The 23,253-nt window shown below is 41.5% G+C and overlaps 1 protein-coding gene across 2 annotated transcripts in view; it reads right to left on the bottom strand.

Moving 5' to 3' along the window:
* Positions 1 to 23,253, bottom strand: part of LOC122551426 (partitioning defective 3 homolog B-like) — a 1,013,066-nt gene that overhangs the window by 220,762 nt on the left and 769,051 nt on the right. The gene's annotated exons all lie outside the window — the stretch shown is intronic.

The following is a 23,253-nucleotide window of genomic DNA, read 5'->3' as shown; positions in this document are numbered from 1 at the left end:
CATCTAAAAACCGATTCCGACTTATTAATTGTTTTTTTAATCACCAGTTGTGACTTAATACTAGCCCTCTTACTCTGAAGTCAGATGGCTGCAGTTTCAAGTCCCGTTCTAGAGACTTAAACAGTAAATCCAGGTACTTCAGTGGCAATAATGCATTGACATGTGGTTACAAAAGGTGTCCTATAAATTCAAATCCTTATTTCTCCATGATACATCAGCTGTTGTTAATGCACTACTAAATTTTGCAACATTACATGAGCATATTGGAAAAAATGCAACAGTCAATTTCCAAACAAATAGCAATGTGCTAACCACAGGTCAATGTAATTTTAAGATGAAAGTTGAGGTTGGATGTTAGCCCTGGCACCTGAGAGAACTCCTCTGTTCTTATACTCCTCAGGACAGACTCAAGAATACCAAATTTCAAAGGGAGCAAGAAGTTATATTCCATTGGAAATTGGTTGTCAAACAGACTCTTATTGATTGAAATACCAGCATGAAGAATGCATTAGGGCGTTACTGTCCTCTCCCACCTCCTCCTCCATCATCACCCCTCATATTGTTTAAGTCAATAAAGATGCAATGCCTGTGTTTGTTCTTTCTGTTTGCAGCAGAGAGGGTCCCACATATGAACTTCTGTAACTTCCAGCAAGTGTAACTATAGTTGACAGTTGTATACTCCATGACAATGCCTGTACCAATCACACCTGATTGGCTAACCAATCAGAGCCCTTGTTTCAGGCAGTATAAATTGTTGCTCCCTTTGAAATTTGGCATTCTCATGTCTGCCCGGGCAACTGCAAGACAAAAACATCTGTCAGCATGGACAGAATCTTACAGGAGGACTGAACAATGTGGACTACCAGAAAAGGTGACAATTGGGTCAGAAATCCAGCAAGACCTATCTTGACATCAGGAGCAAATCGCTGCATATTTTAAATACATTTTGGGCACTGAGGTGATATTCTCACTTGGCAGCTGAAGGCTGCCGATTAAGGAGCAGTATTGCTTGTTAACAGCCTCATTAACTGTACATCGCATCTCAGGAGATACTTGATGCCTTCAACTCATTGCTTGCTCCAAAGGACCGTTCGTGTTGAGCACCAGGCACTAACAACTCAGGGAACGCTCCATGGCACTGGTCATATGCATTCCTCATCCATGATCATTGACAGAAGACCTGTGCAAACCTCCAAGAATCCTCATGGCACATTTCCAACCTGCTAACTGGACACTTAAAAGGTGCACCTTGGGCTACACTAGCAATATCATTGCAAAGCTGCAGCAAGGACTCAATGCGGTCAGGCACATGTACCCATGGATTGGATCAGGTTGCATCTCTGAGCTGTCCACTTGCTCTCTTAGTGTTCACTAACTCTGAGCCGGTCTGAGTGGTCACATCATCGCTGCCTTGGATTGCTTCCCCGGCCTCACAGTATTGTAGAGTCATAGAGATGTACAGCATGGAAACAGACACTTCGGTCCAACCCGTCCATGCCAACCAGATATCCCAACCCAATCTAGACCCACCTGCCAGCACCCGGCCCATATCCCTCCAAACCCTTCCTATTCATATACCCATCCAAATTCCTCTTAAATGTTGTAATTGTACCAGCCTCCACCACTTCCTCTGGCAGCTCATTCCATACACATGAAAAAGTTGCCCCTTAGGTCTCTTTTATATCTTTCCCCTCTCACCCTAAACCTATGCCCTCTAGTTCTGGACTCCCCCATTCCAGAGAAAAGACTTTGTCTATTTATCCTATCCATGCCCCTCATAATTTTGTAAACCTCTATAAGGTCACCCCTCAGCCTCACACATAGTCAGGAGGTTTGGCAAGGTTGTCAGCAGCCCTCGGTCAAGGCAAAAGAGATAGCCTTCATTCAAGACATCAGGGTTCAGTAAGTCAAGGACAGCCTTCAATACGAATCCAAGTGCTTGGACACAGCCTGTGAGATGCTTGGGGTGGTCAGAGTCAGGATGCTCTCCATAAAATGGGTGAGAAGCTGAATGTTGGACAGTCCATCACCAGTCTTGACTTTTTCTACTTGTGTAGACTGTTATCCCCCTGGAAGGAGAGGGAGGTAGATATAAAGGGAGATGAAAGTGAATGGAAAGCTCTTCATTTTTGGTACAAATGGCACGGTGTCTCCAATGAATGGGTAGGAAGTGCAAAGGGCAGGGTTGGTGGAATTGACAGATGGGTTAGGGTGGATAAGTGTGGGGAAGATGTTGTGGGCCATGGTGAGCAGAGTACACATGAACTTTGGTATGAAGTAGGTACAGTAGCAGAGATGGAGTGAGCGCAAGGTACTGGAGAAAAGATGGTTGCACTACACTGGTGGAGTGGATAAAGACATTGAGCTTCTTCCTACAGTGTTGGTCATTCCTCCAGATGGCTGAGACCCTAGTGGCCAGGTGGGAACCTTGGGCCAAGCTGGTATGGTTTGACGTTGGCTTTCTCTTCTGTTGGTCCTAAAGGAGCAGGTGTCCCTCCCCCACACCACCCCATCTAGCAGCACCACGCTCAGAAAGCGGAGCATCAACTTTCCCAAATACCAAGGACAATACAGGGCAGACTGATGGTGCTTGTCCAGACACAAGGCAGTGTCAAGGATGATGGCATCATGGGGTCAGGTACGTGGCTAATGAAGTGAGTTAGGTCAGATACAGTGAGAGACTTTGCTTGACCTCGTGGACAGAACCCTCCTCATCCTGTCCCACCCCTCCCCCCCCATGAAATTCAACAAAATGGACACTTAGTCAGACAAACACAAGTGTCTCTTCTAGCCAAAATGCACATTCTGTGCTATCAAGCTATTTTCCCAGTGTTTCTGCAAATAGTGTCAATGGATCACTTATATCCACCTGAGGGGCAAATTGTGTCTTGCTTTAACACATCATTTTAAAGATAGCTTCTCTAATAGTGTGACACCTGTTCAATATTGCACTGGAGTCGTTCTAAAGTTTGTGCTCAACCTCTAGAGTACAACGTGAACATTGCGATTCAGAAGTGAATGGACTGCCTATTGAGCCATGGCCGATACCTGTAGGAAGCCTAAGCACACACAAAAGCACTACTGGAGTGTTGGATTAACATAGGTTGGAATTCTAATTCTCTCCAAATGTTCTCCGTTTTGCTGACAGCTTGGTCCTGGATCTCACAGATGGGCTAACTAAGCCTTCTGATTACATGGCTTTGAGCTCACCACACTATAATAGAATTGATCACATAAATGGCAAAATCTTAAACTGCCCACGAAGGATTCTATCACTAAACAGACCTCAGTCTCACAACAGTTGTGTTGAGACAAAGGTGTCACCCATTGGAACTTATAATTATTGATTATCAATTAGCAGTCAAAGCACAGAAATCAACAAGAGATGGTGGATAGGTACAAAAATTAAAAGGACCAATGAACTGTTCACCCTCATCTCAATCAGATTTTGAGAGTAGACTGATGGTGCTGTACTTGGCTGCTTTGAATTTGTCCTGTTTTCTGTGAACGGGAGATATGTGACCAATTTTCCATATGGCTGGGCAGGTGTCAGTGTTATAGCTGTACTGGAACAGCTTGGCTAGGAGGGAGACTAGTTCTGGAAGACAAGTCTTCGATACTATTGTCAGATTGTTGTCAGGGCTCACAGACTTCACAGTGTTCAGTTCCTTCAACAGTTTCATGGTATCATGTGGAGTGAATAGAACTGACAGAAGCTTGGCACCTGGAATACCGAGAACCTCAGAGGATGCTGAAGTGATCCACTCGGCATTTCTGGATGAAAGTAAGTGCAAATGCTTCAGCCTTATCATTCGTATTGATGCACTGGGTTCTAGGAATGGGGATGGGGACACTGTCTGTAAATTGCGATTTACTGAGTAGGACTGTATCAGGTTGTTGCTTGATTAGTCTAACAGACAGCTCTCCAAATTTTGACACAATGCAGCATAAAAAGGGCTACAATTTCCAGTGTCTACTTCAGTGCTCAGGTGGTCTGTCAAGTTTTATTCTTTCTCAAATTTGAAACATTTCTATGCAACTGAGTGGCTTGCCCGGCCTTTTTTTTTTGCTGTGGGAATGGAACGATATGCAGGCAAGATCAAGTTGGCAGATCTGCACCTCTAAATAGCATTGCTAAACCAGATGCGTCGGTAGAACAGTTGAAAATGGTTGCATGGCCACCTATACTGAGATTGACTTTCTTTTCAGATGTATTAACTGAATTTAAACTCCACCGACTAAACCCACATCTCAACAGCATTAGCCCAGGCTTTTGGATGACTGATCCAGGGACATTACTACTATGTCGCCACCTTCCACTAATGAGCTTCCATTTGCAAAGCAAACTACCTTGCAGCCAGCTCAACTGCAAAGTAACCATTATATTGACTTGCAGATGGATCATAATTTTGGACTTTATCCAGGATGTAAGTATTTCATTAGTTTAGCATTGATAAGAAATGATTGGGCTTTGGCTGCACTACTTACTCAGCCCTCACACACCATTCAATGGGTGGTGGAACGGAGAAATCTGCTTCCTGGATTCCACACTCGTCCTATGGGCATTACTTCTCATGAAGTATAACACCTTGCATACTGGTCATTGATCCAAGTACACACTTTAAGTAAACTGATTGGGAAACTGCTTGTTGTGAGGATCAGCAATGATCTCGTGAGAAGCCTTTATAACATGCACTTGTCACCAGCATCATTGACCAGGGAACTGATATTTCCCCCTGCCAAAATAAAGATGATTTGTGTTTATGTCTGAACACCTAAAGGGCCATGGCATTATATAAATGAGAACACCACCACCCACAATTTCCTGTCCCAGTCATACATCTTCCTAACTTAGAACTACATTGCCATTCTTCCACCATCACTGGGTCCTGGAACCCCCTTCTTCACAGAATGAAATGTATCTCCACGTCTCAAGAATTGAAGTGGTTCATCACTCATGACAGTTAGGAATGAGCAATAAATGATGGCCTAGACAGTGGTGCTGAACAAAGTGACCTTGGGGTATAGGTTTATAGTTCCTTGAAAATTGAGTCATAGGTAGATAGGCTAGTGCATAAGACATTTGGTATGGTTGGTTTTCTTTTTGGTCAGTGTATTGATTTGAGGATTCGGGGTGTCATGTTGTGGTTATACAGGATGTTAGTGAGGCCACATTTGGAGTACTGTATTCAATTCTGGTTTGCCTGCTCTAGGAAAGACGTTGTTAAACTTGAAAATGTTCAGAAAAGATTTACAAGTATGTTGCCATGACTGGAGGGTTTGAGCTATAAGGAGAGGCTGAATAGGCTGGAGCTATTTTCCTTGGAGCCTCACACGCTGAGGGGTGGCCTTATAGAGGTTTATAAAATCATGAGTGGCAATGCATAGAGTGAATAGCCAAGGACGTTTTCATCATGTGGGAGAGTTCAAAACTAGAGGCTTAAGATGAGAGGGGAACAATATAAAAGGGAATTGTGGGACAATATTTGCATGTAGAGGGTGGTGCGCGTATAAATTGAGCTGCAAGAGGAAATGGTGGAGGTGGGTACAATCACATTTAAAAGGCATCTGGATGTGTACATGAATAGAAAGGGTTTATGTGGCAAAAAGGATTAGATTAATTTAGGATATCTGGACAAGTTGGGCAAAAGGGTCTGTTTCTGTGCTGTCCAACTCTATGACTATGCTCCATATCCTGTAAATGACCAAAGAAAACAGAGCAGCCTATAAATAAATAAATCTATTTTAGGGATGTTGGTTGAAGGATAAATATTGGCCACGGAAGCAGGGAAATCCTCCATTCACTTCTTTGAAATAGGATCCTTTACCTCCACAAAAAGATCAAATGGACATTGCTTCAATAAAAAGGATGGCACCTCCAACAGTTTGCATCAACTCGGAGTGAACATGATTTTTCAGGCGGGTTCTGTTGCTGGCTAAGTCACAGCCTTGTAACATAACTTGGCATGCAGTTTATCATTAAAGTGTCCATATAAGAAAATAGAACTGCAGAAGATCATAAGCCAATGCACCCTCTTCATATTTTGAAAAATAAATTTTAGGAGGCTATTATACTTCCTTGGAAGTCTATTTTCCTTTATTTTTCATGGGACGTTGCTAGCAAAGGGCAATGTTTGTTGACTACCCCTAATTGCCTTGAATTGAATTGTCTGCAAAGCCATTTCACAGGGTCACAGAATCACAGATCATTTAAGGCACTGAAAGAGGCCATTCATCCCATCATTACAGTCTGTACTGATGCCTGTTCAATGAGCATCATTACTTAATGCCAATTTACAGCTTCCACCCCACCCCCCTTCCACCCCATTGCCAAATACACGGATTGTTATCCAATGCTCTCTTGGATGTCTCAACTGGTGGAGGCAGTGCATTCCATTTGCTGAGTAAAAACTATTTTCCTCACTTCACTAGCTTCTTTTGCACATCACTTTAAATCTAAGCCCTCATTCTTGCTCCTTTTATGAGCAAGAACAGTTTTCCCATATCTACTTTATCCGGCCCAATTCAGGATTTTGATCTATCAGATCTCCTCTTAGCATTCTTCTCTCCAAGGAGAACATCCCCAACGTCTTCAATCTATCCTTGTAACTGAAGTTCCTCATCCCTGGAACCATTCTTGTAACCGTTTTCGCAATCTCTCCAAAACTTGCTTCCTGAAATGTGGCAACCAGAACCTACACAACACTCCAGCTGTCTTTATACAAGTTCAACATCACCTCACAGCCAGGGGTACTGTTATGTTTTATTTACTGGTCTCTCTCTACCTGCCCTGCCACTTTCAATGCACATATACACCCAGAATCCTCTGCTCCTGCACTCCCCTTTTGATTTGTACCACCTTTCTTTATTGTCTTTCAATGTTTTTCAATGTTTTTCTGACCAAAGTGCATCACCACACACTTCTAGTCATCCTCATCACTGTTGGTCTGGTGGCACACGTAGGCTGGACCATGTAAGGATGTCAGATTTTCTTTCCTAAGGACATTAATGAACTAGAACTAACTGCTGATAACTTCAATATCCAGATTTATTACTTACATTTAAATTTCAACAGCTGCCACAGTGAAATTAAGCCATGTCTTCAATGCATTAACCTAGACCTCTGGATTACTGGACCAGTGACATGACCGTTACACCACCGTCTTCCCTCTGATCAAGATTTCCAATTTCTTTAAGCAATAAGTACATAGTGAAATTTCAATCTGAGTTGATAGGATTTTGCATACGTGCTGTCAGCTGAAGACAGACCACCGCACCCTTGGAAGATTTTCTTTCTGAGTCTCCCACGTCAGGGTTGAAAGTTCAGAAGCATTAAACTCACGGCAAAAGAACGATAAAGAGTTGCATTCCTTCCTGGTGAGTGTGTTGACGGGTTTAAATGGAGTAAACATGAATGGGTCAGATTTTGTGAAGCCAGGAAGACTTATCACATCTTTTAAAAATGGTGGGTAGGTTCAGATACAGAAGTTCCAACTCTGTTTCTGATATTCACTTTTGCTGGCAGGTGGAAGGGTTTGGGGCATGATTCACACAGACAGACTACCCAAAGTCAGCAGGGCAATTTAAAACAAGATCTGAGTTCAAACAGGTCTCACTTTGGCTGATTCAAAGGCTTAATCCACTGGCTGTGAACTAAGAAATGAAAGAGATATTACACTCTTGAAGGGCTGCTACATTCTTTTCACACGATCTGAAGTATTTTTATATCCAAATGTTTTTAAATAGGAGGAAAAAACGACTGAGGATATGATAGGTAACAAACACGCTGCTTGTTTGCTTTAATTGACAGGTCATCTGGTTTAGCTTAGAAAAGTATAGCAGTTGGCCATGCAATTTTATAAAAGTTTTTGTTAACATTTTCAAAGCATTATTATAAAATATTACTTAGAATGTTGAGATAATTTTAAAAAACATTACCTCAACAGAGTGTTCTGAGTTCTCAGTTTAATTAGCAATTTAAAGAAGCTATTAATGGATTAGTTGCCTTTGATGTGGGGGGGGGGAAGGTAATAAGAAGCTTGATTATATGGGGGATTAGCTGCTTGAGGGCGTTTCAAACCTTTGAACGGGTTTTGTGAATGGGAGATTTTTTCACTATCAAGTACATGGAAGTGAGTACTGCAGTAAATTGTAAGAGGTTTTCTCTCATCCATACATGATTCCCGAGGTCTGTTCATGGTGGATACTGAGAGAGTGGCTTTGCAGGTGACATGGGATCATATGGGAAGCATATAGTCATATGGTTATAGGGCGTACCTGCTTCTAAATAACCGGGGTGGTGTCAGAGAATAGAGCAAGACTTTTGAACCAGTGGAGCCTGCTGATATAAGGAGTTAAGCATAGTTGGCAGGGTGAGCGGTGAGTTAATAGATACCCAGGATTTAGATAAGGTTTTTAATCCTCTAGCTTTTCCCAAGTAACTATTAGTTAAACTGGATTCTCCACCCTTCAATGGATTATTTCAGAGGGTTTGGTACATTGACGGAATTGTCCCTTTGGGAGCTTGAATTTCCTGGACAATTCCCACTGAGTCTGCTATCTGGGATTGCACACGGGGAGAACCAGCAGGAGATTCCCTTGCCAACATTTGATCTGATATCGTGAGACTTCATCATGTTTAAAGTTCAGCACTCCAAGGGCAACTCTCTCTCACCTATACACCACTGTGCCACCACATCTGGTGAGTCTATCTAACTGGCAGGACAGATATACACAAAGATGGTGATTGAGGAGTCTGGGTGATTGTCCGTAAGGTATGGTTTGGTGAATACAACTATGCCCAGCAGTTGCTCAACTGGTCTGTGGGACAGGAGTTTCTCAATTTTAGCATTATTATGAACAGTGACAAACTAAAGCACTATGTCCCTGAGCAGACATATTACACGTGAGACAGCACACGTTCCATTCTCTGGGATGATCATCTGTTTATAATCACCTCTATACAAGGCTGCAGAGCACAATAACTTTTAGTCAGTCAATTGTTTGAATTCCTATGCCTGGAAGACAGAGAGTTATTTTTATAGTTGCAGGAATAGTTTAACATGAAGCACATGTCAACTGTCAGGGAAGAAATACTGATACAAGGGTGCTGACCAAAACATGAAGTAAAGTACTCCACCCTCCCACCCACAACAATTTAAAACGTGTTGCCCACCATTTTTCACTAGACTTTCAGGGAAACACGCCACTGAAATGAAGTTAAAAAGCAGGAGAAAGCTTAAACATGGAGGCAGGTATCAATCCAAACTTTGCCAGACTGAACTAGCACTGTAAATGGTAAAAACAACCCTGACAGCTTTCAGATGGAACAGAACTGCTAGATCAAACAGAATAAAAATACAAGGTTTAAAGACAAGCAAGTGAACAAATAAGAAGTGCGGATGCCTTTTATGAGTATCACAAACACATTCCATTCCTCTGTGCATGGTGAGATATCACGTTTCAAACCTACATCTCTGCTCTGAATATTTATTCTTTTCTAAGTACAGATTTGTGACTTTTGAATGAATTATAATACCTACCTTTAACACTGATCATCCATGACATTTTTAACTGTAGCACCACAGCCTTGCCATATCATTTTTCCCATGACATAAAACCTTTCCTAGCTCTCACAAAATTTTGAATTGAAGATGATGATTGTGCAGTGGTTTAGAGTCACTAAATAACTCAGTTCTGTTTCTAGTTTGTGGGATTTCGGAATTGTTTCCAGTGCTTTGGGGAATGCATTCACCACTGCAGTCCATTTTTCCTGGAGTATTGTTAACAAGTGACCCTGACGAGAATACATTCATAATGGGTGCATCGCTTACATTTCTGAGCTGTTTACTTTAGAACATCAATTGAGGTCCCACAGCTATCTAATTTGCATTAGCAGTCTAATTACCTAATTTAATTAGAGCAACTGAGGGGTTCTTTTACAGTCAACAAGATTTTCTTGGTTGCTTTCTTCTTTGAGAGATTGTCATGCACTGACACCATTAAGCTGCACTCAGTATCTCTCTGAAATACCCTTCCTTCAAACATGACTGCCCTCATTGAGGTGAAGGACGGTCTGGTGACATCCTAATTATATCCATGTGGATATTGTCAAGTAGTAACAATTGATGTCAATGAAACCAATGTCTTTCTTTCCTAGGTCAGGGTTGCTGTAGATATGCCCACAGTTGGCATTCAGAACAGGATATGCATGGAACACATAGTGCCTATGGTTAAAACCAGGCATTACTGCTACACACTAGACAACCAGAGAAACTAGTTTCCTCCCACAGTTCACAAAAAGAGCTCGAGTACAGGGTATCTAACAGAACACAGTGTCGACCCTAGTCACTTATTATTTAGTGGATGCTGAGAGAAGGGATTGAGAATCGGTGCGGGAAGGAACAGATATCAGGGTTCCAATTAGAGAGGAAATTGATTCCCAATAATCCTGATCAATAGGCTCTCCAGTGTCTAATTAGCAGCTGGCGCACACTGTTAATTTGGAATGGATGATCAATGAAGCTCAGTGTCTCTCCAGGAGGATAATAAGTTCTTCGGTGGATTGCTTCACCTGAGGCAGGAGAAGAAAGGCAGGGCAAGCGTTTACTAATCTTTTGACAGCACCTTTCAAACCTGTTCCCTCACCACCTTGAGAATGAAATAATGAATACATCTGTCTATACAGAATTTGAAGAAGAGGCAATAGAAAGGAGAACTGCAAGGAGATCTATTACCTCCGTGGAGCGATTTTTGTTGTTCCGCATGAAGGCATTAACCTCATGTTCTTTGCATTGATACACATGCTGGCAGATGGTGCAATACCATGGATATAAAATCATCTCATTCACAGCTGGCTCTTCTAAGAATTAGTGGTACTTAATAGCGTAAAAAAAGGGATAAAATCTCTTAAACCAAAATGAAACTTAATTGTTGCTGCTCCCTAGTACCTAACCCATTTCTTATCTGGCTGGAGAGCTCTCGATTCTGACACTGAACACAATGAAAGGACGAAGTTCCATCATTTGAACTGACATCCATCATTTTGAACTGCATTAAATATTCAACAATCAGAAATGTTTTGCGGTTTCAAACTAAAACAAATTACTTTGGGAGCCAGTAATAAATGTGGTCATATTTTTGACAGCAATATTGAAAATAGCCGCTGGTATTTAAATAAAATAATGGGATTCCTAAATACTGACCTTGTAGAATTTATAATGAACTTTGAAATAATAGCATACTTCTCAAAATGACTGCAGCAGTCTTTTTTACATAAGGAACTTCATCGTGCATATTTGAGACTGGGAGTTGCTCTAGAATGGGAAGGCTAAAGAAAAACAAATCCCCAATAACCACAGAAATGAAAGATGAAGTGAATTTTGAAAAAAAAACTTGAGCTTTGTTTGAACATACTCCTGGCATCATTTCACAGAACCAGTGACTAACGGGTAGACTATTCCAATTTGAACTCCTTGCCTAACTGACAATTGAGCTAACGTGCACTGCTGCCTGTTTGTATAAATTAAGAACTGCTGACTCCCGCACTTGTGTCAGTGACTCATATGGATAATCTATACACATTTGATTCCCTTTTGATCACATCATTCCCTCTCAGTGTGTGGAAAAGGATTTAATGCGGAGACTGAGATGACCAAGTGTTTGCACTGGGCTTTATGTGGTGAAATGTCTGTGTTGAGCTGTTGCTATCTATATAAAGCATGCTGCACGCGGAGAACCATGCCAAGTCCAGCTTGTTCTCAATGTCTGGCCTGGGGCATGAGATTGATTGTTGAATCCAAAGCTTGTTCGATAACACACTCATGCTTTAACTAAGGAGCCAAATGACAGGAATTTGAAGTTTGATGGTCATAACAGATGAACCTCTGAATTTTCCATGCCATGTTACTTTTATTACCACAACAGAATGACGTGAAGGCAATTGCAACATTACACTGTATTTAAAAGGCAGTCGACAGACAATTGTATCCAAATCTTTACTGAGTACTCTCCCTGCCGTTTTAAAAAAAGATCTAACAACTCATGAATTTTGCACACTACAGAAAATATAATGTAAGATTTTAGTGAACGATCATAATTTAGTGTGACAGATGGGAGTCACTATAAATCCCCTCCTCCTACCCACTCGTCTTCAGCTGCTGATTCTTGCTGGCAGGAAATCAACAGTATTTTACCCAAGATAAAATTCTTCATGCTAAAGCCTAGACAGGCTGTGTCAACAGACAATTGTTACCCTGAGAGGAATCTCAAAGCTAAACACAAGTCTTTGCTCAACCATTTACATTCAACATGCACTCACTTACCACTGAATGTCCCATGTTGCTTTACAAGAGGAGGATTGAATGGCAAGCAATTGAAGAGCAGCCAAAGGTGTTGGTTTGTGGGAGTGGAAAAAGTTACAACACATTAAGGGTTTAGAAAGATAATGCCAATGAGTTGAACAAGATGGATAAAGGCTCTGTCAATGATGGTGGACCAGTAGGTAGAAGACATAAATACTTTAATTTCTACAGTGATTTTCATGGACTTAGGATGCCCCAAATCACTTTACATCCACTGAAGTACCTTTGAAATGTAGTTATTGCTATAATGTAGGAAGTATAGCTGCCATTTTGTATGCAAGAAACTCCCACAGACAGCAGTGAGATTATGACTGATTCCATAATGTTGGTTGAAGAATAAATATTGAGCAGGATACTGGAGAGACCTACTCTGTTCTTTTTGAGGAACACCATTGTCATGCATATCTCCACCCTCAGGGCAGAGAGGGTTTAAAGTCTGTGTTATTTTCAACAGCGTAGCACTCCCTCAGCACTGCAATAGAAATGTCATCCTGGAATTTGAGCTAATTTCTGGAGTGGCATTTAAACTCACGACCTTCTGACTCAGATGAAAATTTTACTGGCAAGCCAGAGCTAATGCGAAATTGGAAGTAATGAAAATGAGCCCAGCATTGGATGAGACCTGGGTATAGGTTGGAACAAAGACTGAAGGATGTTGCAGAGTTAGTGAAAGGCAATGCTACTACAATAACCAACATGCTGGGAAACACTTACATTTTCTTTTCTCTAATGTCTCTTTACATGCAAGTTGGCTGAGGAGTATTCCGAAAAATACTTCATTGATTTCCTGACTATGATACAATTGGCTTCCAAGCAATGCCCAAGTGATCCGAGATTGCTATGGGGACAAACAACTAAGGAGTAAAGGGTAAATAGATTTCTAATTGTTATGGAGTTGGATCAGCCTATGCCTTTTGTTTGGCAGTGCAGGACAAGGCTTAGAATTTGCCAAAAGAAGAAAGAAGCAAGATTTTCTTAGAATGGAACAGTTTTCTATTTAGTAGTTTTGGAGTAGATCCAGGTGCTTAAGTAGGACTCTGAGAATAAGACAAAGACTTTTTTAGTTTCTGTTTACAGTTGGAAAGGACAGAAAATTGAGAACAAGACGGGTGAGTGCTTGTGGATTAAACAAGATCCTTTGCTGCTGCTGCTGTTCTGCTACAGTCCAATAGACTACTTGATGTCAGTTTCAGATTTTGTTGCCATCAGGATTGTTGTGGTTCAAGGATTTGTATCTATGTGCCTTATCAATGGCAACCAGGTCCAGGGATTCGGATGGTGAATATGTTTCAAGATCTGAAAAGGCTTGACGGGAAATAAGAATCCTACTAAATCAAAGGCTGAGTTGGAAAGACTGTGCGATCACGTGGTTCCATATTTATGCAGGAAGTATGTGAGGACAATGGGGTTGAGAAACTTATTAGCCATGATCAAATGACAGTGCAGATTCAATGGGCTGATTGGCCTAATTCTGCTCCTATATTTTATGGTCTTACTTGCTTCAAATATTGCACAGTTTTGTACAGCAAAGTTGCAGATACAAGAGTGCATAGTGGTTATTAAAAAGTGGCAGACCCTCCAGAATCTTTGTCATATTGACTATTCCAAATGAAATAGCCTTTGCTGCTTAATTAATGTCTGAGTTAGGTTAAATTTAACTTGCTACATGAAAAATTTTGAAAAGTGAAATCTTGTTCATCTTCTGTTGGCTTCATGAAATTTCTCTCTTTTAGAAGTCTTATAGTCTCCCCGGGGTTCATAATGCCACGGACTGATTTGTGAATAAGGATGATTATTTTGATATATTTGGAGGTCAGTCATGGGCAGACAGGATCCAGTGTGTTACAGAATGCAGGGGGCTGAGCATTAGGCAAGCTGAAGCTGATGTGAAGTATAGCATGGGAAACCAACAAGCACAACATTGGTTAAGTCACTCTTGGAACCAAGAACAATTTGAATTCTATGGGAATTTAACATAGTGAAATAACACAAAGTGCTTCTCAGAGACTTTATCATAAAGGAAAACTCACTATTAAACATAGAGAATTATTCAGACAGATGACCAAGAGGTGAGTCAAATGGATATTGTGCATTGTCCTCGTGGAGAAGACAGAGGTGACAGATTTAGTAACATTGGTGAAGTACGACAAGTAAATGGTAAAGAGAAAACAAACAAGACAACTGTGGATGCCCAGACAAGACAACTCGACTCCTTCTTAAATAACATTCTTTGGCATCACTATCAATCCCATATAAATTTTATTGACACCAAAACTTTGTAGCGTGGGCCTCAGCAATTAAACTGCTTGGTGCCAGGCCCTAGCTTGATGCATTGAACCAAACTGCCTTGTTAGATTCCATCTACCATCTTTGTTCCACAATGATGTCCAGCAACTTTACATAAACAAGAATGCATCGCAGTTTTTTTTTTTAAAAAGTGATAGATTCCTGCACATCTTAGATAGAGACAAAAAGCAAATCGCAGATGCTGGAATCCAAAACAGACAAGTAGGAGGCTGGAAGAACACAGCAAGCCAGGCAGCATCAGCTGGTGGAGAAGTTGACATTTGTTATATAACGTCAACTTCGCCCACTCCTGAGGCTGCCTAGCTTGCTGTGTTCTTCCAGGCTTCTGCTTGTCCTCCACATCTTAGGCAGATCTGACAAAAATAATGTACTTAATTAAAATTAGAATTCCTCACAAGTGTAAATTATTCAAATAATTTAAGTTTTCTATTTAGGAGACCACAATATTTTAAAGCTGCAATACCTTTCTTGTTTTCCCTACCTATGTTGTTATCCAATGGTAAACCCTGGGCTCTCTTTACAAAGAGAAGAATGCATCTATAGCAGCTCCTTCTTTTGTGCATCACTGTGCAGCAAAATAGTAAACCATCCAGAATAAGGATCTTTAGGTCTGAGTCCTAGGCTATTCTAAGATAGCTGACCTCAACTGTTGTTGTAATGAGGCACAACAATTTAAGGGAACAAGACCAATTTTCACATGAATAACATGAGGCCAGTCACAATTTATGTTTTCATGATGACACCTAAGCTTAGGTCATATGATATGTATGCTTTTTACTTAACCTTACCTTCTAAGAATTAACCTTTTACAAAAAAAAAGACTTGCATTTAACACTTTTCTTGATCACAGGAAGTCTCAAGGCGGTTTACAGCCAAACATGTATTTTTGAAGTGAAGTCAATGTGGTAAAGCAGGAATAGAAATGTAGACCACAGTTTAATTACAGGCCAGGACATTTCTGCACTGTGCAACTATATGCCTCGTAAGTTATGAATTAAAGAAAACAACTCTCATTAAAGATATTTTTAATACTGAAAAACAATTTAACTCAAGGGATAGGCAACAGATAAGTATCGTGAATATTAAAAAACCTATTCCAAGTATTTCCCTCCACCCTGAACCAAACATACAAAATTGATTGGAAAGTAACATTTTCAACCTTGTAAGTCTTTCATTTGTTGAATGAGTATCAGTGGAATACAGCCATTAACCCCAGGCAATTCAGCAATGGTGAATTAATAAGGACTACTGAAGCAGACCCAGTGTGGGTCAATTGTATCTTCACTGGTATTAATTCAGCTTCCTCATGCTGTTAGCTCCCTCTATGTCAGCAACATGCTAACGACTTCATCTCTGTCAATATTAAGCCATCCTCCTCACACTGTCAGACTTCTCTCTATTCCCCCCTGATAATCACTTCTTCTCTGCTTACATTAACCCATTACCCTCACACTGCTGGAACTGAGTAATTCTTCCTAGTCAACAACCTACATAAACAAATAAGCTTCTGTTGATTTGAGTTAGTTTTACTTTGGAATTTCATGGTACCTGGTTAGCATTTTGGCAACAAAATAAAATTAAAAAAAAACAGAGGTAAACAGAAACAAAACTTTAAGATGTTTTCAAGGAGTAGTTCAAATTTTTAAGGTGCAGTTCTAATAAATGGCAAATAAAGACAGAAATAGCTAGAAATAGTCAGAAGATCCTTGAAAATGGAGTCGTAGATGGACAGGGCGGCGAAGACATCTGGTACACTTGCCTTCAATGGTTGGAACATTGTGTATAGGTGTTGAGATATCATGTTGCGGCTGTACAGGACATTGGTGAGGCCACTTTTAGAATGTTGTGTATATTTCTGGTTGCCTTTGTTTTAGGAAGAATGTTGTTAAATTTGAGAGGGTACAGGAAAGATTTACAAGGATGTTGCCAGGAGTGGAGGGTTTGAGCTTTCGGGAGAGGTTGAATAGGCTGGGGCATTTTTCCCTGGAGTGTTGGAGGCTGAGTGATGACCTCTTAGAGGTTTATAAAATCATGACAGGCATTGATAGGGCAAATAGCCAAGGTCTTTTTCCTAAGCTAGGGGATCCAAAACTGAAGCGTATAGGTTTTGGGTGAGAGGGGAAAGATTTATAAATGACCTGAGGGGTAAATGTTTTCACACAGACAATAGTGCGCCTTTGGAAAGAGCTGCCAGACGGAGTGGGGGAGGCTGATGCAATTACAACACACAAAAGACATTTGGATGGGTATTTGAATAGCAAGGGTTTAGAGGGATATGGGTCAAATGGTGGCAGATAGGACTAGATGACATTGGCATGTCTGGTTAGCATGGACGAATTGGACTGAAGGGTCTGTTTCTGTGCTGTACATCCCTATGATTCTATGAGTCTGGCAGCATCTTTGCAGAAGTAAACAAAGTTCATGTTTCAGGATCATGATCTTTCATCAGAAAGTCAAAAACTTTGAGAAGTAATAGGTTTTGAGCAGATGAAAAGATGGAATATGGAAAAAAAACGAACAAAAGGGAAGGTGTATAATAGGGTGGAAAGACTGAGGAGAATAAAGAAAGTTCGCCTGCTTAAAACCTATCATATTTCTACATTATCCTGGTTTTGATGACAGATCATTGGCCGGAAATATCAACTTCTGTTTCCCTTTCCACAGATGCTGCCTATCCTGTTAAATATTTATTCCTGTGTTTTCTGTCTATAGCTTAAATTCGAACATATTTTGTTCTTATACATATCAGTAATTATCTCTTTAGTTTGTTTCAAAGTTTTAATGTTATAATCCAATCAATCTGTAAAATCTTTTGTGATTCTTAAGACTACGCATGAATAACAAAGATGGATGGAGCACTATAGTTTACTTTGGCAGTTTGCAGCATCGAGATTTTTGTGAATGATATCCTTATATTGAAGTGTGTGTTCAGATCTGCAAATGAGAGATCTGTCCGCAGATCTGAAGGATGATGTGAACTTTCCCAGTTAAATAGAAAGTCCAGGCAGTTACAGTGAATATTTTCATGCGCACTCTCTGCCAAACAAAGAATATCATAGAGTCACATAATGACCTTTAACCTGCTGAGCAAACAGTAACATTGTGCAACCATACAATGAGCAACACTTAACCCTGCCTACAAAACAGCAACTGTGTAAACTCAACCCCGGCTTCCTGAACAGCGGCATCACACAACTTTGCAATGTATAACTATTACTCAAAAGACTAAACGCCTAAAGCTTTGCACACTAGTGACCAGTTTATTATTGTGTGCCTTGATGCACACTACGTTTGAGTTCTTTACCGAGTTGTCAAGGAGAAGGTAAAAGTTAAGGTCTGTCTTCAAGCTTCAATGTGACATACATTAATACTAAATTTGGCTATAAATGGTAATCTTAGATATACCAGGTTCTGATTTTCTAGTTACAAGAAGTGAAGATTAATAGTCTTGTTTGTGTGTTCATCTCTGTATGTCTTCCAGAAAGTACAGCACACTTCTATGTATTATGCTCCAGTTTCTTCTTGTGGGTTCTTTCAGGGTCATTATGCCCTTGCACAAGAATCAGTATCATGATGAGCCGTTGGCCAGGAGATGTTTTAACCAGTAAACACATAGAAGGTGATATGTTTTGTGGCAGCCTTTAAGGTCTTATGCTTTATTGGGGTTGTACGCTGCATATCAAGCCCCACTATTCCCAGAGCCAGGTTGACTGAAAGCACAGATCAAGTTTCTGTACTTACCAAAAAAAAAATTACTATTTATTACAAATAAATATTCTAGCTACAGAAAAACCATTATGAACTGTCAACATTCAAATCTACTAGTTAAAACTCTAACCCACTTATAAACTCTCCCTTTACTCACATGCATAGACAAATTCAGACAAAAAGAAAAGAAAAATGGGTGTTATAGGCAGAGGGAAAGATTGGGAAGGCAGTTCAGTGATCCCTAAGATGGGTTGAGATGATTCTTTTACCGATCAGAATTTTTCTTGATGGTCCTTCCCCAGGTACTTCCACTTCTGTTACACAGGCACAGGGTGATTTGTTCACACTTGTAAAGACGTCAGAAGTCACAGTATATAGCAACTGACGATGGAAAATAAAATGGCTATTTTCAGGCTTGAGCAACTTTTTACTGCAGAACAATAAGCAGGTTCCTCCTTTCCTGAAGTTTGATGGTTTCTCCATGTAACATTCACACATGCAAGCTGTTCAGCTACCCGAGGGTCACAATTGTTGACAGAAGGCCTTTGCCATCAGCAATGTGTCATCATTCCACAGACTAATCAGCTATTCGCTGCCAGCTAAATCTCCATTCACACATAGCCCCTGGCTCCTAATTGACTTGTAACTAGGTTTGAATCAACAGCTGGGCAAAAGTCACAATAGCTGGAGGGGAACGGGGATTTTCAAGGTTAACAGATCAAGAGTTCTGCTTCCGAGTGAGGAGGGAAATCTAGCATGGAGGGCCAGGAGGATGCACAGTAGTCCAGAACATCTAGAATCAATCAGAGGTAGAGCTGGTGATTGGAATTGAGGATGTTCAAGGGGACTGAATTAGAGGACAACAGCTATCTTGATGAGCTGTGGGGCTAAAGTAAATTACAGGGATATGGAGGGGCAGTGCCACAGAGAAACTTGTAAACAAGGATGAGAAATTTTAAACTGAGGCACTGCTTGACTGGGAGACAATGAAAGTCACTGTATATCAGGATGATGGGCAAGTTGAATTGGTTGCAATAGTCTGAATAGCAGAATTTTGAATGACTTAAAGTTGACATAGGATATACTGTGGAGGCCGGCCAGATAACTGCTGGAGCAGTCTTACCCAGAGATAACAAAAGCCTAGGTGAGGGATTTAGCTGCGGATGCACAGGAGCAGGGGCAAAGTTGAGTGATGTAATGAAGTAAGAAATTTCTGGCTGCGTTCCCTCTAATTCTTCCTGATTTGCTGGAGGATGGTGAGGTCAACTTTGCCAGAGGCTGCAGAGAGATCGAGAAGGATGAGGATATAGTTTACCAAACCAAGGCATGCTGAATGAAACATCAAAATTACATTTGAGATTATACTGGAGTTTCTGCTTCAGGATAGCTCCTGTAAATTGGAAGAAACCTTAAGATGTTTTCTTGACATTTCTGGTGCCATCCCTGGTGCTTATTGCCTGTCAAGTGGGAGGAGAAACTGAAATGGTAACTGCTGACCTGGAGTAGTCATGAGGAAGCACAGAGTGTCAGGTAAGATGCTGTTTTTATGTCACCTGGGGCTCTGATGTTAGGATTCCTGTCTCTGAGTCACAAAAATCCAACTTCAATCTCCAACTCTGGGTCTGGAGAACAAAGTAGTTCCCTGATATCCTAATGCAGAACAAAAGGAGTGCAGCAATGTCAGAGCAGCTGACATTCAGATAGGACATTGAATCATGCGCAGCCAATCTGCCTGTTCTGGAAGATATAGAAGATCCCATAATACCCTTGTGAAAAGCAGTAAGCAATTTATCCCTGGTGCATGACCAGTACTTTGTTCCACACCTTATCCCCCTCAAAATAGCAGGGAAACCAGATTATCTGGTTGTTTTTATACTGATAAGCTGTGTATAAAATAGGTACCATATTTGCAGCACTGACTACCTTTCAAAAATACGCGAAAGAGCTGCCTGATGGTTTTGACCAGCTCTGTATCAAAGCAGGTCTTTCATTTTTTCTTTCCTCACATTCCATTCTCCACCACTTGCATCCAGATCTAATATCAGAAATAAACCATCGAGAGATATCTGGGTATGAACCACAAAAAAGGTGATGGCGAAGCAAGGCTCTTCTGCATGTGAGCCATAATTCAGCAGGTAAAGGGTCAAAGGGTCATGAGCAGGTAAAGCAGGCTGGCAACCCAGTAGATTTATCACACACCTGACCGAGGGAGCTTGTTGTGTGCAAACTGCTTGCTGTGTGCTCTATTCAAAGGAACTTTTGAATTTCCTGAACAGGTCTTTCTTTTCTTTCCTGAAACAGGCTTCTCCATGAAAACCTCAGGCATTGGTCAATAATGTAAATTAGAAATCCTGGCCACAAGCAATCCTGACTGTGCCGCTGATCATTATAAATCAATCCTAGTGATCAATCTCTGTGAACCAGAAGTGATCAAAGCTGAGCTTCAGAGTCTCACCAGAGGTTGACAATTCCCTTACTGCAGTCTCATAGGCTGCACACGGGTGTGGAGCTGATATCCTCTCCCATTGAACTGCAAGTATATGAGAACATGCTCTTATATGAAATACTACGTTTCCTGAGTGATTTGGGGAGTGGAAATGATGGAACAAGGCTTAAATGATTCTACCACATTTATAACCTCCTGCTGCATTTGCACCACATGGTTTGTGCTACATACATCTGAATAAGATTCAATCTGTCAGAGGTCCATATAAAGGGATTCCATGGCCCTCTTTGTCAGAAGCTTCTCTGTCCTACTGTAAGGACTATTGTAAACTTTTGTTTGTGTCTGTTGTGACTGCTTACTAGTCACATGACTAAGGAGCTGTTATGCTTCAGATATCCCCACATAGGGCCATTGAACCATCCCCAGTCAATCCATCAACAGCAGCCGTTATTGTTATTGTGGCTGTGGTGCAATGGAGGGGCAGAGAAATTGAGGAAGCATAAAATCACCAGGATCAGAAGCTGCCTCAAGCAGCTGCCAAATTGCCCCCAGACGAAGCAATTGCAGCAGAAGGTCCCCTTGGGATGTGCAGTTGGCTGAGAGTGTACCAAATTCAGTGTCATTTCTGCCAGATGAGCAAAGCGCAGTGCAAGTACCAAATAAGAATGCCCTGGGATATCATAATGGTATCATCTGCTGGAGCAAGGCCTATCGTCCAAAAGGGTGGTCAACCTTCCTACTCTGGTGGTCAGCAAGGTGACAAAAAGACTCCAATTTTGTGTGACTGGGGATCTGTGCGGGAATCTCTCAAACGTCAAACCACAAACGTATTGAAGCATTACCAATGCAAACTGTGCCAGATCACAGCGCTTCATCTCAATTCCCTGTGACAGGGCCAAGGCTGCAGCCTAGACAGTATGTTCGCCAACATCACTGGCTTCCTCCAGGTGCAGGGGGTTATAGACTGCGACATGTTGCACTGACGAGACCACGTCATTATGCAACTGAATTCATTAAGAGGAAAAGGCTCTACATGATCCATGTCCAATCGTCTGTTAGCACTGCTACTGCATCTTAGAGACATCAGCACCAGGAACCCTGGGAATTGTGGTGATACCTATAACCATGGGAATTCCCATGTTCTTGATTCATTCTGAGTGCTGGATGCCTGAAAAGGATGGCTGCTAGGAGTCAAAAGGGCATCCTCTCCAATCACTGCTGATGACTCTGTTTCATAACCAAAGATTAGAGTGGTACTAAAAAGGCACAGCAGGTCAGGCAGCATCCAAGGAGCAGGAAAATCAACGTTTTGGGCAAAAGCCCTTCATCAGGAATGAGGCCTCATTCCTGATGACGGGCTTTTGCCCAAAACGTCGATTTTCCTGCTCCTCGGATGCTGCCTGATCTGCTGTCCTTTTCCAGTACCACTCTAATCTTGACTCTGATCTCCAGCATTTGCAGTCCTCTGTTACATAACACTCTGAAGCAGGCTGAGTGTCATTCTGGGACATTGTGGAGATAGGCCTCCTCAAAATGAAGTTCCGCTGCTTGGATTGGTCTGGTGGGGTGCCGCCCAGCACACTCCAGACAGCGTATACCGCCTAATCTTAGCATGCTCTGCACTGCGCAGCTGGAGCAGGCAAGGAGGGGATGTGATTGACTCTGAAGAACTGGGAGAGTGACCGCTCCTTTCCGAGAAAGGAGCTCGAGATATTTGAGCTGGAGGAACATCACCTTCACCATGTTATAGTGGTGCTGGGTGAGGGGCAACAGGATGTAATTGATACAAAACAGAAATTGCTGGAGAAGGTGTACAGGTCTGGCAGCACCTGTGGTGTGAAAACAGAGTGAACGCTTTGAGTGCAGTGACCTTTCTTCAGAACTGAAAGGGTGGTATACATGCTGATGGCAGGGGGCCGCGTGGGAAAAAGGGTGGGCAGATAGGTGGAGATGTGAGTATATGAGTGTGTGTGTGTGTGTGTGAGTGAGAGAGAGAAGAAAGAAAATATTAGGGAAAGGAATGGTTGATAGTAAGCCAGGGAAGAGAAAAAAACTGATAACGGGACAATGAGTAAGTAAAAATGGGTTGGCTATGCTGAAAGTAACCTGTGCCATTATAGGGCCTGGGGTGTGGGGGTGAGTTAAAAAGAAGGAAGGTGGTGTCCAGGAACTTGATATTGAGTCCAGAGGGCTGCAAGTTCCAAAATGAAAAGTGAGTGCTAAGCCTCACTGGAGCACTGCAGCAAACCTGAGACAGAGATGTTGGCCAGGGTACACATTGATGTTTTGAAGTAGCAGTCGTTTCAAGAGGCGCCAGCAGGAAGTCCTTGGTTGAGGATAAAGGTAGACATTCCAGAGGACAAATCCCCTCCCCAGACACAATTGACACTTGCTTCCAAAAAAAAAAATCTAAGTTGCCTGAAGATATAA

Source organism: Chiloscyllium plagiosum, unplaced genomic scaffold, assembly GCF_037043375.1.
Source record: "Chiloscyllium plagiosum isolate Xiang-an unplaced genomic scaffold, Cpla_swu_hap1 HiC_scaffold_7, whole genome shotgun sequence".
Taxonomy (NCBI): domain Eukaryota; kingdom Metazoa; phylum Chordata; class Chondrichthyes; order Orectolobiformes; family Hemiscylliidae; genus Chiloscyllium; species Chiloscyllium plagiosum.
Note: the sequence above shows the minus strand (reverse complement) of the source record. Positions and strands in the feature narration are given on the sequence as shown.